The sequence below is a fragment of the Vicia villosa genome, unplaced genomic scaffold, assembly GCF_029867415.1.
Source record: "Vicia villosa cultivar HV-30 ecotype Madison, WI unplaced genomic scaffold, Vvil1.0 ctg.000163F_1_1, whole genome shotgun sequence".
NCBI classification, from domain to species: Eukaryota; Viridiplantae; Streptophyta; class Magnoliopsida; order Fabales; family Fabaceae; genus Vicia; species Vicia villosa.
The window spans coordinates 354,870-373,496 of NW_026705046.1; the positions used below are offsets into that span (position 1 = coordinate 354,870).

General features: G+C 35.4%; 1 long non-coding RNA gene across 1 annotated transcript; it reads left to right on the forward strand.

Moving 5' to 3' along the window:
- Positions 1–14,299: 14,299 nt before the first annotated feature.
- On the forward strand, positions 14,300–15,494 carry LOC131624816 (uncharacterized). Its single transcript, XR_009290664.1, has 4 exons — positions 14,300–14,662; positions 14,760–14,785; positions 14,895–15,080; positions 15,361–15,494. It is a non-coding gene; the product is annotated as an uncharacterized LOC131624816 (long non-coding RNA).
- Positions 15,495–18,627: the final 3,133 nt, after the last annotated feature.

Here is an 18,627-nt window from a genome sequence, read left to right on the forward strand (position 1 = left end):
AATAAGAAAGAGTTTGATGATCGTGATAGCATGCTCACATGGATTCGTAGGAGTGCAACTAGCATTGGTTTTGGTGTGGTAATAGGAAGATCAGATAATGGTTTGGAAAGAAGAAACACTTTTGTAATAATGTTGTACGAAAGAAGCGGGAAATACCATACTCCTCTACGGAAGTTTAAAAGAGACGACACATGTAGTAGAAAATGTGAGTGTCCATTTAAAATTTGTGGTTACGTGTTGGCTAGCAAGAAGTGGAAATTTAGTGTTATTTGTGGTTTACATAACCATGAATTGTGCTCAAAGTTACAAGGTCATCCTAGTGTAGGTCGGCTCAAACCGGAAAAGAAGAATGTATTATTGACATGTCCTCGAATCTTATCCAACCGAAAAATATACTTGCCACATTGAAACGGAAGGAACCCGACAACATATCAAATATAAGGCAAGTGTATAACATTCGATACCACTATAATAAGGCGATTAGGGGAGATAGAAGTGAGATACAACAACTGTTGAAATTGTTGGGTGATAACAGTTACATGTCGCGGTACAAAACTTGCGACGGTGGAGTTACAGTTCGAGATATTTTTTGGAATCATCCGGATTAATCAATAAAGTTGTTCAACATGTTCTCCACAATATTCATTCTTAATTTTACCTACAAAACCAACAAGTATAGACTTCCACTATTTGAGATGGTTGGTGTTACATCTACCGATAAGACATACGCTGTTGGTTTTGCTTTTTTGGAGTGTGAAAAAGAGGATAATTTTAGGTGGGCATTAGAGGTGTGTCATTCACTTTTAAAGGAACAAGTTGATATGCCTAAGGCGATTGTTACGGACCACGATACCGCATTGATGAATGCGGTGGCAAAGGTATTTCCTTCTTCTAATGCATTACTTTGTCGATATCACATAACATGTAATGTGAGAAGTAAAGTTAAACCCGCGCTAGGGATGAAAAAATTAGAGACCAAAAGTGGAAAATTGGTGAAGCCCAGTGTGATTGTTGAAAAAATAATGGATGCATGGAATCATATTGTAAATACTTCGACAAAAGAATTATATGCCGATTCCATCATTTAATTTTGGAAAGTGTGTGAAAAGTATCATGATTTATTAAAATATGTTAAAAGCACCATTCTTGATAATGTGAAGGAGAATTTTGTCTATGCATGGACTGATAATGTCTGACATCTTGGGAATACAACCACCAACAGAGTTTAGTCGGCATATGCTAGTTTGAAAAATTGGTTGGTTAATAGCAAGGGTGATTTGTGTCGAGATTGGAAGTCCATAAATCTCATGATTAAAAACCAACATAATGAGATACAAACCACATATGGTCGGAGCATTACGGTGTTGGAACATCGATTTAAGGATAACATTCTTTATTCTCAATTGATAGGCAATATGTCTCGGCCCCGGTTGAACTATATTTTTCACGAGGCCAAACAAGGTGAAATTTTAGGTTCCGATAGCGCAAAATGTAGTTCCACCATTACTAAAACATATGGTCTCCCGTGTGCTTGTGTTATTGCTAAAAAGATGAAACTAGGTGAGCCAATACGAATGGACGGAGTTATCCTTCATTGAAAAAGACTTAGTTTTGATGATGATGGTTGCATTGAAGGAGAAAAATCGAATATCTTTATTTCTACAAAATTGGAAGCGATACAAGAGAAGTTTTCAAGGGCTCATGACAACATGAAACTCCACATCAAAGAATAATTGCAGAAGATTCGATATGCCGAAACAACCGACATGAAACCGCCTTCTCAATCGGTAAAGACAAAGGGTGCTCCGAAGAAAGTGAAGTCTACACTGAATGAAAACTCGACTACACGAACTCCTTCTTATGGTGAACACGTTGATAAATTTTTCTTGACTCACCGACTCCTAAATCTCAAAAATCTCAAAAAAGTTCAATCAAAGGAGCACGCATAAGCAAACCTCCTCCGACACCTATTCCATTGAAAATTCCATTCATCGAAGAGATGCCAGTTTTTATGCACAAATACATCGAGCGGATCGTCAATATTGAGAGGGACGGTAATTGCGGTTACCGGGCCATCTCGACTTTGCTTGATAATGGAGAGGATGCCATACGCTTATCCTTCATCAACTTATCCAAGAGTTGAAGACGCATAAAGACTCGTACACGCGGTTATATGGAGAGCAAGATAAATTTGAAGCGGTTTATGAAGCTCTTGTTCCTTGACTGAATGATTATGCACTGGTGTCAAAATGAATGAGATTCCCATAAACGAGACATCTTATTGCATGTGCATATGATAGGGTGTGCATTGACTTGACGCGATACGCGTTTTCGAAAATCTTTTTCTCGCTCCGCACTGCACCGCCTATAAATTCAAATGATCACATCATGTGTATTGGATGAGTTACAAAATCGAGTCATTTTGTACAAGTTTACTTGAAACTGGGATGCCCCATACCACCTACGTCACCGAAATGGGCGCTTCATTTCTACCACAAATGTCGAGACTTGTTGATTTAATGGTGGTTTGTGAGTTTCAAGTGGCGTCCGGAAGATGATTGTGGATGTTGCAGCGATGAGATTGAGAGGTTCAGGTTGGTTTTAATGTTGTGGAGGGTGGCAGAACATGGAACTCATTGGTGGTATCTGCAGGTTGAGTGGAAGCCGACGAAAAATACTTTAGCGCGTCGCACGCTCGAAATATAACAAAGTCGCCACCGAACTTTATTTATTCCAAAAGAAAAGAGAAAATATCGATTAAACCCGCGAAAGAGAGGATAAGATTATCATCACAACCAAATTAGGGTTCGAGAGTCAATTATAAAAGGGAAATGTATTAACACCCCTCATATTTGTTGTACTCAACAGTACCTATTTAATTAGTTTTAGGACCGAATGTTAGCTTATGTATATTTGTCTTTAGTGAGTTTGAATTATTTTTAGTTTTTTTTTTTAAATGTTTGAAATGTACTAATTGATTTTTATGTTTATTGTGAAAATAGTTTAAATTTGTTTATGAACTGATGAATGAGCGGTGAATGGCTTTATTGAGAAAAAAAGTGATCAAGGATTTTGAAACTTAGAAAACTTGTTTTAGGTTTTTTTACTTTATTTGCAATTATACACATTAAACATTATTTTAATTGTTGTTTTTACGACTTTTTCAAAAACCCATGGTCTTCTTTGTCGTAATTGTAATTGATTGTAATATTGTTTTTTTGTCGGCTTTAGGTCGATTTTGTATTCGGGTTGAAGAACCCTTAGTTCTCCCTTCAATATATCCCTTGCTTAAAAAAAAATATGTATTTAATTAATTAATCAAACTAATTAAAGATTAACTAATGAAATTAATTTATTAACTATATTTAATTAATTAACTAGAATAGTCAAAATTTAATCCATGAGATTAATTAAATAAAACATTAATAATTAGTTAATCTAAGAAAAAGACACTAAAATTTCTTTTAAAAAAATGGAAAAGATTATAGATAAAAAAAAGAAAAAATGTTGGGCCAGTACTGGGGCCCAATTGTGGCAGGACAAAGAACATGGCGAGGTGCCTCAAGTAAGAAGAGAGGCGTGGACCTAAGTTGAAACGAGTCGAGTTGCTTCTGATTAAAAAACAAAATTTTCAAATTAAAATCAACTAACTTCATAATTAAACTTGGCTGTGTAATCAGTACCAAAATATGTACAAAAATGCTAAGAACCGTGGCAAGGTATGGAGTAAGACTTTGATAATTAAATTTAAAAGGACTTAGATCACCTCAATTCAATTAGTGTAAACAAAATAGCTTAATTGAAGTAAACCTAATGACTTAAAACAAACTCAAAGGGCTTAGATCACCTCAATTCACTTAGTGTAAACAAAATAGCTTAATTGAAGTAAACCTAATGACTTAAAACAAACTCAAATTCTAAATTAACTCCAATAGACATAACAATGAAGGTGCAAGTGAATGCATAACTTGTACGTCAATTCACTTATTTTAAAGCAACAAAGTTAAGTGTCTATTTAAATTAAATGGATTTCAGATGGTGTTTTATAATGTAAGAAAAATGCTTTTAAAATCTAACCATGAAAAGGGTAAAAAATGAAAAAATGAGATGAACGATGAATATATGAGACTAAGTGATCAAATGACATGGTCGTGATTAAGAAGATGAATAATAGAATGACTGATGCTACGGAGTAATTCAATGAAACTTGAAATATCTAGACCTAATGATGTGGATGTGGTGAGGGGAAAAATCGGGGTATGACAATGGTATCTACGGATTGAGAAAAAAGGAACCAGTTCACGTGAATGGCCAAGCAGAAGAAGATTTCCCTTTTATCTATTTTTGTTTTTTCTCTTTTTGGGAGATCTGAATAAATGATTGTTGCGATAAGTGAAAGGTGGATTAGAAAGCAACGACTACCTCCTCATTTGGGTACCAATTGTTCACTTATATACCACTACCTTCGTTTCAAATTATAAGACGTTTTGAGCATTTCACACGAATTAAGAAATATAACTATTATTTTATGGGAAAGTGAAATGATATATAATTTTACAAAAATACCCTTCAATAATTACATTGGAAAACGAAATTAAAAGAGTATGAAAAAGAAAGAGTGATAAATGATAGAGGTATATTGGAAACAATTGTATTAATGTTGCATTGAAATCATAAAATGACTTATAATTGAAACAAATTTTTTCTCCAAACCGTCTTATAATTTGGGACGGAGGGAGTAGCTAGCTAGGGCTTTTCCAATTTTTGTTCCATACTCAATCTACCCTCGTGTAGTATATAAATTTAAAAAGCTTACTAAATTTTATTATAAAAAAAATATTATTAAAGACCACTAAACAAATAAATGTCACCATTTTTTTTTTGAATTTTCTAAATACCGGTCAAAATAAAAGAAATTCCTAATATTTATGTATAAATTTTTTGAGATTTTTTCTTTTGATTAAATAAAAAAACTAATTGAATGATTTCTCTTTTTGATATTTTAAAGAAAATGCAAGTCAAAAAATTAAAGAAAAAATCTATTTACGGACAAAATAAAGGCATGATAAGGAGGTTGAGTCCCTCTGACAGAAAGTTAATCTTTTAGGTGGGATTTCTATCGAGCCCTCTAGCAAGACTAGACACTAAGTCTCGCTTCATATTGGCCGCACCCATTAGGCATAATTCTCGCCTGAGGATATACTAAGTCCCTTAAGCGAGAGCTTTTATCAGTTTTGATGATACTAAGTCCTTCAGAGATTGTATTTACATAATCCGGTTGAAGAGGCGCTGAGTCCCTTAGACGAAACATTAATCTTTTAGGCGCGACTTCCATCGAGCCCTCTAGCAAGACTTCACACTAAGTCTCCGAGGCTTGATATAAGTCGGGCCTATTAGGCGTAATTTGTATGCCTCGTCCCGCTCGAGGAAACTCTAAGTCCTTCGGGCGGGTTGTTTAAATGAAATTTGTTCGCGTCACCCTTGGGGGCGAAAGGAGTCCTCTAACGAGAGTCCATTTCTCATGTATATCCTTGAGAGGCGGTGCGGTAAGGATTTTCCTATGGAAATTCAGGTATTGCCTCGAGGGGTGTTAAGGACTTTCTGTGGAAATCCAACTATGTGATTTCCTCGAGGGGCAGCAAGGACTTTCTTGTGAAAATCAGCTATGTGATTTCCTCGAGGGGTGACAAGGACTTTCTCATGGAAATCCAACTCTTCATATTGCCTGGATAGGCGACAAGAGTCTTCTGGTGGAAATCGAACAATGTGATTGCCTCGAGGGGCGGCAAGGATCTTCGGTATGAAGTCCAACATATTCATATTTCCTTGATATGTTGCAAGGATCTTCGTTATGAATTCCAGTAAGCGAGATGTTTCAAAGAGGGGGTCTCTGATTAAACAAAACATTTGAAAGACAATAAAGAATTACACAGGCATAATATTTACATGAACATTATAATAACTTGAACTATAATAATATCAAAAAATGGATTGCATTTCAAGTCCAGAGTAGAAGCGGTCCTTCGAGTTCTTGCAACTTGTACTCCCCGTGAGGGAGCTTTTGATATATGCGATATGGTCCTTCCCAATTGGGTCGTAGCCTCCCCTGTTGTGCAGGTATGACAACTTCCTTTAGGACTAGGTTGCATTCTCGCATCTTCCTCGACTTTTCCTTAAAGTTGTACCTCCTGGTGGCCCTGAGGTTGGCGGAAAATTATCGGACGTGGGCGGCTTCTCGTAGCTCGTCGATTAGATCTGTTACACAATTTAATCCTATCTTATTAGCTTACTCGTTGAAATGGGCTTGCTTCCATGACGACATCTCGATTTTTATGGGAAGCATTGAGTCCTCCCCATAAACCATGGAAAATAGAGTTTCCCTGTGGAAGATTGAGGCGTGGTGTGGTACTACCATAGTATCTCGGGCAGCAGTTCTTCCCATAGACCTTTGGCATCGTCCAACTTCTTTTTAAGTCCTTTGAGGAAGTAGTCCATTTTGTGAAGTAGTCCACTCCTACTATCAGGAATTTCAACTGACCTAACACTAGAGAGAATGGCCCCAGGATGTTCATGCCCCACTAGTAGAACAACCAAGGCGAGTTCATCGACCAGAGGGATATTGCCGGGGCGTGGTGAAGGTCAGCATGACTCTGGCACTGGTCACATTTTTTGACGAAGGCAATATTGTCCTTCATTAATGTGGGCTAAAAATAACCCGCCCTTAATAGCTTATGGGCGAGAGCCTTTCCACCAATATGACTACTACAGGCTCTCATATAGACTTCCACGAGAACTAAAGCTATATCGCTCTCATCCAGGAAGCTCAACATGGGAGTAGCCCTCCCTAGTATGTAAAGCTTACCTGAGAATAGGGTGTACTTGGTAGCTTTACTTATGATATTTCTCGCTTTTCCCATGTCAGGCGGGAGCTCTCCAATTTGCAAATAGCTTAGTTTAGGCGACATCCAACTAGAATCAGGGACGAGTTCCACTGAGTATACTTCATCCTCTGTAACTCTAGGGAAGGCGAGAGTCTTCTGTATGGTTGTCTTGTTAAACCACACAACCTTTAAGGTAGCTAATTTTGATAATAGGTCTACCCTAAAGTTCTATTCACATGGTACGTGGTTTACTTCGAAAGAAAGGAAACATGAGGACAAATTTCGTACCATTTGTACATATTTTATCAACATAGGCTCCCTGGTCTGATACTTGCTAGAGACCTGGTGGGCTACCAGTTTCAAGTTACTTTTGGCTTATAGTTTAATAGCTCCCATTTTCAGGGCGAGGATTATGTCGCCGATGAGTGCTTTATATTCCACTTGGTTGATATTGGCGATGAATTCATACTTCAACGTATGGTCAATAACAATATCGCTCGGTCTAAAGATAACACCCACTCTAAAGGTGTATCTTATTCGAGGGGTGAGCTAAGTTTGGCTACAAAGTCGGCTCGGGCTTGATACTTGATGCTTCCTCTTGGAACATATTTCATGTCATATTCTGAGAGTCCTGTTGACAAAGACACCATTCTTAGTATCCCTGTCTTTATCTTTGGCCTCCTATTCTGCAATTCGTCATTGGGATTGAGAAACCAATCCTTTTTTATTGTAGCAGGGCTTTAGTTCTTTCCTTAAGTCGACTTGCAAAATCCTTCTTGAGACTGACAACTTGAAAAACTTGTTCGAGAAGAGACTCGACATCCAAAACAACTGCAACAATTGTTTTTGGTGCTTCAAGCCTGTTCAGTTTTGAAAACAACCCTTGGATTTCGAAAATAACAATTAGGCCATCCTTGACAGATTGGAAGAGGTCTCTACTAACCGTTTTACACTTCAATTGTTGAAACAATTCAGCAAATTCATAGTCTATTTAGACCTCAGGCAAAGCAGGAGACAAATCATGAAGATCCTCATGGCGTTCCAGCTGTCTTTTGAAGGCTTCGACCATATTCTCTTTCTGATGGGCTTCTGTCTCTATTGCATAGATTGTCAATACAGAAGAATGAAAGCTAGAGGTGCTTTTGAGGCTATCAAAAGTGAGAGACTAAAGGTTTGAAGTAAGAGTTGAGTGTATCCGCTCCATCCTATCCATATGAGTCAGAGAGTCAGGGATTTATAGAACCTTGTTATGTAGATCAAGACCAGGGTTTTTCTCGACAGAAGCACCATATGGTTTTTTACTTGACCAGTATATGCGGGATTTTGTTGCGTCAAAGCGTTGTGTTCTTTACCTTTGAGAGAATTTCTTTCATGCATGAGTGGGATTTGCATTGTAGGCATGATTTGATTTGCCTGAGTCTCAACAGCTTGTGCAATAAGGGTCAAATTCGCACAAGTTGTTCTTGCTACTTGGTTAACAACCATCATGACATCTTGAGCACTAGTATGTGGATGAACTTATGTAGAACTGGTATAAGAATGCAAGGTATACTTGATGCTAGAAAATGAAACATGTGAACAAGATACCCCCGCTCCTTCCTGAGAAATAGTAGGTTCGATTTTGATAGGCTTCACAAGCAGAAGGTTTTGGTCAAAAATTAAATACTGATGGAGTCTGAGGAATGAAATAGGGTATTAAGTTATCTTATTAACAGCATGATGCAGGCTTGAGTGTGCACTCATAGGGCTCTGATTATGCTTAAAAGGAGAAGTTAGATATATTTTCTTTTTCTTTAGAGGAATTTCTTCTTTGACAACCTTTTCATCAATGACCAAGGAAGCTTCCCGTCTAACCCTCTTCTTCTTATTTTTCTGATTCTATTGAGGATCAAAAGATTCAGCAGGGTTTCACCTTCCCGTTGATCAACAAAATCATCATCAATAAATCAGACAACAGTTTCTATAAGATATTTTGGAGGGATAGGTGCAGCAGATTGTAGGCTTTCATTGCTGACCTCCAACTCTACCTCTTTCTGCAGATACTAGTATAAAGTGATAGAAGTTAATAAGATAGGTGGATTTAGGAAAATGATAAGGAACAATGATTAACACGAACTAAAGTTTTTGCACAAATGGAAGCTTCAATAGCACTCCCTTTTTTGCTCTTTCTTCGGGAAGGTCCTACAACATAAGAAGTCCTACCTCCCTTTTGATGCTAAAGAAGCAGTATAAAGGGTTAGGAAGTCAACAAGAAATAACAACTTGAAGGAAATTAAGGTAGAAAAATCCACCTGTAATGTGTCTTGAGTAGGCTCAGATCCCCCTCCTACAGTGTTTGTCTCTTGAGGGATGTCTGTCGTTGATGTTGGATTATGGGAGACGCCTGAAATAAGTCAACAAAAATGAGTTAGAGTTCAAGATAAAGCTTAAAGAAAGTTTAACTCTAAGACTTTATATTTTTCTAGAGGTATTTGAGGAGAATTACCTTTGCCTTTCTTGCCTAAATCTCGCAGAAAGGAGAAAGTGTCTAGCTGGCGTTGGTCTATGAGATGAGGATCATTTAAGCCTTGGGAATAGAGGGCTCACCAATCCTTGAGCTCTTTTTTTCAAAGATAATAGAGTTAAAAGGGGAGAGAATCAAGAAAAACAACTTTTCCCTTGAAGAAAGCTAGGTAACTTGCAAGCTAAGGCTCATTAGCTTCATCGGTAGAAAAGAAAACAATATCATAAACAGGGATAAAATACCTAGGCAATTGTTGGCTCAACCCAAATTTCCCTGCCACCAAGTTGGATTGGTAAGGAGCTCCCCTTAGCTCACTCTTTGCAGAATAAAGTCTTGTCCATTATGCAATAGGTTGGAAATATTCCAGCAGAATGTAATGGATCTCCTTTTCTTCTTTGGACGAAGGATGGGGAAATGGCTTCCTAAACCAAGTAGACCCACACTGACAATTGGAAAAGGGTACCAACATCGAGACAAAGATCTTACAATTGTAAAACATGTAAAAGTAAGTATCAAAAACCTCCTGGGAGGCAGCTTTACCATCGTTGGTAGTGACTAGGGCAAATTCGACACCGACCTTTGAGTTAGGTGGAACCCTGGTCCTCAAAGAAGGTTCGAAGGTGGCACTGAGCCATGAAGTTCTGAGGTACAGGGTCAACACATGTTAATACTGATGTTCCAACCTCAAAACATGATATCAAGACATATGTTGTGGCATATGCTCCTGATACAAAATAATAGCATCAACCTGTAACTTTTGCAAGCAGATAAATCGTATAATGGCAACCAACATAAATCACAAGTTAAGATGAAAGTTTCAACACACATCATAATATCAGGACAGATGTCTTGACATCATCTGTTGACATAACACATACTTACCAAACAAAAAAGCATGAAGAATCCAATTGCAGAATGGTAAATAACACAAAATTGTTAACCCAGTTCAGTGCAACGACACCTAATCTAGAGGCTACAAAGCCAGAAAGGAAATACACTATTAGCAGTATTAGTTCAAAGCCTAATTAGTCCCATTTTACAACTTATTTCTTAATCACTACCCAGTGCTACTTCTACCTAGAAATCGACATCTAGATATGGGAAATCGCCATCCCGCTTCCTAAATCACCTCATTGATATCTAACAGTCTCAATCCCAGTGACGGCATAAAAAACAATTAAATTTAGAAGATTACACTTCAAATACAAAATACTTTGCTTAAAAGCTTCAACCAAGAACAATACTCATCTCCATGCTTAAAATCTTTAAGAGTGAGAACAACAACTTGACTAACTCTCAAGTAACAAACAGTCTACCACACAATATCAAAAGATACATGGGTGACTGAAAAACACAAGAGACTCTCAAAACCTAAGATTTCTAATCTTCCCCTAATTTTACATTTGTGAAAGACTTAATACATTGGGTTAGGGTTCTCTTTAAATAGTCTTCAGTAGTCTATGGACTTCAGAACCATTTCCTAATTATATTTGATACACACGCTGAAAACTGTAACAAGTCTGCAGATAAATCTTTTCGAATCTTGGAACAAATCTTCAAGTTTCCTAAATTTTCCAATCATCCAATTTTAGAAATTTTAATTCTGTTAGAGATTTGATTCTATAGTTCCAGATTAAACCTTCTAGACCAGCGAATATTATTGATATATATCTGAAACAAATATCACAAAATTAAAACAAATCTGTCAAGATTTAAAATAACATGTACTAATGTTTTGGTACAGAATGTCATGACATATGTTAGAACATGTATCTTCAATATAAGCTCAAACTCAGTATAATCAAGATGTTATGACATCTTGCTCAGTATATGTCAGAAACCATGTTTAGCAAAATTGTTGCCAACCCTAAAACCATGGAAAACAATCCCCCCTTTTGGAAATTTTGGCTAAAACAACCAAATCACAATTAATTTTGGAGATAGGAATAAAACCACAATAACAACACAAGTTTCATGAGAACATGTAAACTTTGTAAATTCTGTAATCATATAATTACATCATCATTAACACAACTCAATAGCTTGTAAATCAGACAATCTCTTTAACACAACTTAATAGCTTGTGCAATTAAACACAAGCAAGTATCAGGGATAACATGCTGTTTCAGATCTATCCAAGAATACCCTCACAGTACCAATTCTTGTCACTGAAAACCAATTCTCCCCCTAAATTTGAAGAAGAAACTTTTCACGAAGCACATGTAAACCAACTTGAACTCAGACTTGAAATATCCAAGTTCATCTCATTAGAAGAACATGCAGCAGAAGTAGTAGACATAACTCAACTCACAGTAGCCAAGGTTCTTCATAGACCTTAACATTCAGAATGTTAAAACATCTGGTAGAACATCCTGTACACACCAGCAGAAGTAAAACAACAGTACCAATAGTGGCAGCAACAACAACAAACACTAGCTCCCCCTAAATAATTGCATATACCAAGCAACTAAAACATACCCTTCTAAATAACATGTCAAGACATGTGCCATTCAACACTCTTTACTACTACTACCAAAGACACCTACTGAAGAAAAAAAAACAAGAAACAACATTATTTGTGTGTTTTTTTTAATTTGACTGAAAATAGAAAAAAAAACTACCCAATTCTTCCATCTGAGTCCTTGTAGTTGACCCAATCTTCACCAGCATCTGAGTCAGAGTCTTGAACATGATTTTTCTTGAAGGACTTCATCTTTGACACAAATTTCTTCCATGTTACTAGTGACAACCGGGTCAAAATTATCAGATCAAATCAATGAAGTCGCCATCGATTGTTTATTTATCCCAAGAGATGGGAAAGGAAAAACATCGAGTAAAACCTAAAGGGAAAAAACAAGCAAAGGTCTTACGACCCAGAGAAAGGGGTAAGGGTGTCGGTTAAGGAAGGAGAAGGGGTTAGCACTCCTCACGTCCGTCGTACTCGACGGGATCTGCTCTTGTTAGTCTAAATCTAAGGGTGTTATCTAAAATTCTAAACCTAAAAGCTAAAGGGAAACACACAAAAAAGGAAGAGAAAAGAAACACGGGGAAAAGAAAGAAATATTTACAAAGATTGTGCTCGTTCAGGCCCCGCGACCTAATGCCTACGTATCCCTATTAAGGAATCAGAGCAGCCGTAGTTCGGCTTACAAGTTTTTGTATGTTTTGTGTTTTTTAAAATGAACGATGTTAAACGTCGCATTCCACTGCTGCTCGACCTTTGGAGACTTACACAATTGTCGTGGAAAGGAATTAACATGTTCTTAAAAAGAAAAGGAAATTGCCCAAAGACTCCTAAATTAAACCCTAATGATCTAAACAAGTGAAAACCAAATGCCCCCACCTTGTTTGGCTGTTTTTTCCCACTTTCTCTGCAAATCCGCCCCTGCTATCTTACCACGCTTCTGAGAAAAAGAAAACAAAATAAACCGCCCTCTCTATCAACCTAAGTCTCTCTCTAATCTCACGCTCAGACTCTCAATCGAAGCAAACAACAACGAACCTCACACCCGGTTCAATCTCTCACGCTAACACAACAACAACAACAACAACAATTAGACTCATCTCTCAGTCTCGGTTTTCAAATTTCCAGAAAAGAAGAACAAACTCGTTGTCACTATTCTCTACGGCAAGCACGAATCGAACAACAATATTCAAATTGAAGGCATAACAATAACAAGAACATCTTATTCAAGTTTAATAGCAGAAAATCAATGGTATTTCAAATCAAACAATGATACATATCAAAGCAAGTGTAATCGAAAGGTTCAGAAGAAAAACTGACTCCAAATATTCTCGGAGGTGACAATCACGAGTTGAAATCAATTCCTCTTCTCTACCCGCTTCTCTTCGCGTTTTGTTATTGTTGTTGCGGAAATGATGCAGGTGCGTGAAGCCGTTTGGTAGTGATGAGAGTATTACAGCTCTGTTATTGCGAATGTTGTTAGTGATGACACTGAGGAGATGATTGATGGAAACGATGCAAAGTTGATGATGCTGTTGTGCGTTTTGATTTGGATACGTTGCAATGGTTGTGTTGCAGATGATGAACACTTTTGTGATGTGGCTACCTATTATATTTGCGTGATGAAAGCTGGCTCAGAGATGGACGTTTAAATTAATTGTTTGCGTGTTTTCTGCTTGCGGATTGAAACTAATGCAGATTCAAAGGTGAATTCATGATGGAGATAATGAAGTTGTGTAGTTTGTATGGTGTTTCAAAGGTGAATGGGTCGGTGATATGGTATTGAATCTGAGGGATTTTATGGAGATGGATTGAAGGTACGTGAATTTTGCAAGTGAGAGTTGTATTGTAGAGGAAGCAGAATTTTGGAATTGACTCAAGAGTTTGGAGGAAGTTTTGATATATCTATGCAGAGTATTATTGCTGTTTTCTTCCTCTTTTCTGTGAGCTGAATAGTCTATTTTATAGGTGAATGAGAGTGAGAGTTGGGGGGAATTTTTGAAATAGAACCCTTGCTTGCTAAGGTTCCTTGTGCCAATTTGGTGTACTGATTTTTTCACTTTTTAATGTATGTTTTTGTTTTGGCTATTTCAATGTAATCTTTGGACTGTTTTGGGACAGCAGAGTTGTTGTATGGTGCATGCATGAGAGTGGTCCCAACAAATTTCAACTTCCTTTTATTTTCTGTAACTTGAACAAAAGCAAAAATAGTACTAAAAAGATAGAAAAAAATGGTTAGTAATCTACAATATAAGAAAGTTATATGCTCTGGAAAAGACCGAATTACCCCTTTTGTTCTACAGGCTGCCACGTGGGTACCTACGTGGGTACCTTGAATGCTCTTCTTTCTTTCTAACTATGCACGTATGTCAATCTACCAACTAAAAGATATTCCAATAAATCTAAGTAAAAGCTTTTCCAATAATATATTTTGTAAATCTTTCTTGAAAACACAATTTTATCAATTCCCACACTCCAACCTTTTTCTCTTTGATGTCTCTCTCTTCCATCTCTCTGATTTCTCAAACCCATCTTCCACCTTTCTCTGTTTTTACAATGTCTTCTCTCTCTTGCTACATCATCTCTTTCTATTTCTCTTCTTTCATATTATTTCAATCTTTATATATATTTCTCTTTTTCTCTCTTCTCTTTTTATCCGACGACTGAGTCTTCTACCTCAACCTTCCCCCTTCGTTTTCTTCCTCACCTTCATTCTGTAATAACATCATCACCATCCTCTTCTAACTCTTTTGTGGTTTGTTTTTCAGGTTATAGACGGATCGAGTTTTTCCGGTGAATTTTGAAGCTAAAAAAGTATGGGTTTTGTTTGGTTTTCTTATAAACTTAGGGTTTTGATTCTGTAGATAGGATTTTTGTGGTTGATTTGATGATTTTGTGGTTTATTTTCCAGGTTATAGGTTGGATCCGGTTTTACCGGTGAGTTTTAAAAAAATGTTGTTTTTTAAAATACAACATTTCTTCTATTCGTTTTTTAAGCATTATTTTATTTGCATTTCACTGATAATTTTGGTGCTAATTTTCACAGTTCTTGACTATAATAAGATGAAGCAAAAACTTTTAGATCTGGAATGAGACCGTGTAAAATTGAAACGACTTCTAGCGGATCTGAAATTGAAACCACGGGAACATCGGATCTGAAATTGAAATCACTGAATTTGATATCAAAACCACCAGATTTGAAATCAACTCTCATCTTCTTCATACTTACAAGGTCTGTCTATTCACTTTTGCCATTGTTTTCCATGTTTTGATATGTGCAATTGTTTTTTGATATCTGGGTAGCCAATCCCATGAGTTATTTGTTAAATAAATCGATATGTTAAAATTTATTTATAATTGTAACAACAACTATAAATTTTTTATCCTAATTATTTTTCTGTAAGTTAAATGTAGCAAAGATTTGTCAAATAATTATTATTTTTTAAAATATTTTTAAGTTTGTATTTTTAATTTATGTTTAAGATTTTTAATTTGTTATATGTATTGAATAGGATTATGAAATGGAACAATGGAAGGATGGTATCCAAATTCAAGAGGTATCAAGAAGATTATGAATTTGACATCAATAGTATTTGTTATATTGTAATCAATTATAGATTAATTCAAAATGGATATTTGTTCTTTATGTTAATGCAACTTTTATTATTATTCTATTTGTTGTACCCTTTGTTTATATTTGTTACTGCAATAATATATTATTATGATCTTTAATATGAAAACAATATTATTGTCTATCTTTAATATTAATTGCATCTTGAAATATTTTATTTCCAATTACATTATTGTCTTTCATATTATTGAATTTTTAATTGTATTGATGACAAAAGGAGAATATAAAAGTGAAGTTGTGAGATTGGTGGTAGTGATGAGTGAAACAATGATAACATGAAGAAAGTTGTGAGAGTGATGGTGGATCTCAATACTATAAAAAATTAAATTGTGATAAGAGAGAGATTAGACATTTGCTTGGAGTTAGACAGTTACAGCAGGCTACATCATGAAAAGAAAAGAGGCACACGGCTCCATTTTTTCCTGTCAGACAAGTTTTCACTATAGTAATAGGCTAAAATTAAAACAATAGTTATATATATATATATATATATATATATATATATATATATATATATATATATATATATAAATAAATATATATTAATCGGTCGAATTCGAGTTTAACTACATAAACTTACTTTTGATTCTATATTGCACATGATTTACATACATGCATTTTCTTAGGAACACAACAAATTTCTGCATCATTTTTTTTTACATATCTAACTCATCTAACATTTCTAATAACATTTTAATTACAAAATTATATTTTGTATTGAAAATTTTATTGATCGGAATGTTTTTACGGATACCAGACAGTTTTCTATACATTCAATTATTATTATTTTACGGGTACCAAACATTTTTCTATACATTCAATTTTTTTATGGGTACCAGACATTTTTCCATACATTCAATTATTATTTTTTCATGGGTACCAAACATTTTTATACATTCAATTATTATTTTGTCATGGGTACCAGACATTTTTTTATACATTCAATTATTATTTTTTTTACGGGTACCAGATATTTTTCTATACATTTAATTATTATTATTTTCACGGGTACCTGACATTTTTCTATACATTCAATTATTATTTTTTCATGGGTACTAGAAATTTTTCTATACATTCAATTATTATTTTTTCACGGGTACAAGATATTTTTCTATACATTCAATTATTATTTTTTCATGGGTACCAGATTTTTTTCTATACATTCCATTATTATTTTTTACGGGTACCAAACATGTTTCTATTAAAAAATATAAATCTGAAACAAATGCGCGTCCAGTACCAAAACTCGTGCAGACGCACGGGTTTGTTACTAGTAATAAAGAGAAAAAAGAGAACTAAAACAAATTGATTTAAACTTTAATGATAATTCGTAATTAAATTAAAATTAAAATTCACAACAAAAATATCGATGAATGAAAGGAAGGACAATTATAATCACATGAATGCATGATATATTTTTTGTAATTTAATATTTGATTTAAAATTCAATAAAAATTCAACATGAATTAATATTAAACTAAAATCAATGTTAAATTTGATTTTTTTTTTTAAAAAGTTAATGAATGATGAATGATTATTGCCTATTTTATAAAATCAATGCAAATGAATAATTTTATGGATAATATGAAATTAAATCGAGATATGCATTAAATGGAGAAAAGTTCGGGGCAAAATTTAGGGTGCAATAGCTGCCCTTATTTAATTATCTTTAGTCAAGTAGCTTGGATGACTTAGTCATCTAGTTACCAGTGACAAAAGGTAATTAAATACTAAAATACCTGAATTTTTCCTCTTGATGCAATGCCATGATATGTTATGAATGTATGGACTTTATTTGTTTTTGTTTTTGTATGATATGATATGAGACAGACTCAAATCTCTGTGGGGAATATAGCGCCACGAGAGATAAACTAATGATGGAAAGAGTAAAAAAACTTGATGAAAGAGATAGCAGAATAAAGGTGACAGACATCAGAGATATTCAGAAGAGTGTTGAATAAACTCTGGAAAGCAACATGTGAAGGTGGAGAAAAACACAAGAAATGGGGGATTGAATTGTGTTCTTTACCAGATTAAAATTCCCTTTCTTTTTAACGTCTTTTCTTTCTTTCGTTTTACCATTTATTGGATTATGCTTTTGGTGTTGTGGAAGCATGTGGAAGTAGAACTACATAACCAATGAGATGTTCATTTTAACTTCTGTGTGTCATCAGAACTTCTGACTGGTCTCAGTACACTTCTAAAGAACTTTTGCTTGAATGTTCTAAGTTAAAATGAAAAGTACAGAAAGTAAAAGACACATTCATTTTTATCCTGGTTCACCTTCTGAATAAGGCTACCTCCAGTCCACCTTCTTCAGGTGATATGCCTCTGTCTAGAGGTCTTAATCCACTATAACCAATCATGATTACAACTGCACGATCATCCGTCGTGACTAACAACCTGCACAACCAACTGTTGTGACTAACCCTACACAAGCTACCCGAGAGTGACTAACCCCTAGATGACTGAACCGTTCAGTGATCCCATCTTGATATAACGTTCATCAATCTAGTAACCTGCACAACAACGCGTTGTGACTAACTCCCTGCACAGCTACCTGCTGTGACTGACTGCAATGGACTGTTCAGTGATCTCCATGAGATATAATATCCATTGACTCCTGGACTCCTGACCTTCACTTGGTCTCCAAGATATTTTCACAATGACCACAACCAATTGTCTTCTCAAGCTTCTAACCTTAACTGGTCGCTCAAGGCATCTTTTGGAGATTACATGAGTGCTTCTTGTACAAGCAGATTTTCTCCTAATTTAAGTACATATATTTATGACTCACTGACTAGAAGTCACTTCTAGAGCCTAAGAAATAACACACTTTGAGCAACAACTCTATGTGTTTTACAATTAATTACAAAAATAATACATAATCTTGTAGTCTTCTATTCTTGAACTTCTGGATGAGATCTTCTTCTTCTGAAAGCAGATAAAGAGCATCAGCTCTTATGTTGGTTGCTTCTGTCTTGATCTTCATCTTCTTCTTCAATACTGATCATTAAGCTGATCACATCTAATAACACATTGATTAACATCAGTAAGCATGAAACACTCTAAGAGCAACAACTCGGTGTATTCAGTTTCCTCTGCTTTTCAACATGATCAATTAATGCTTGATCAAGTATTCTTGGAT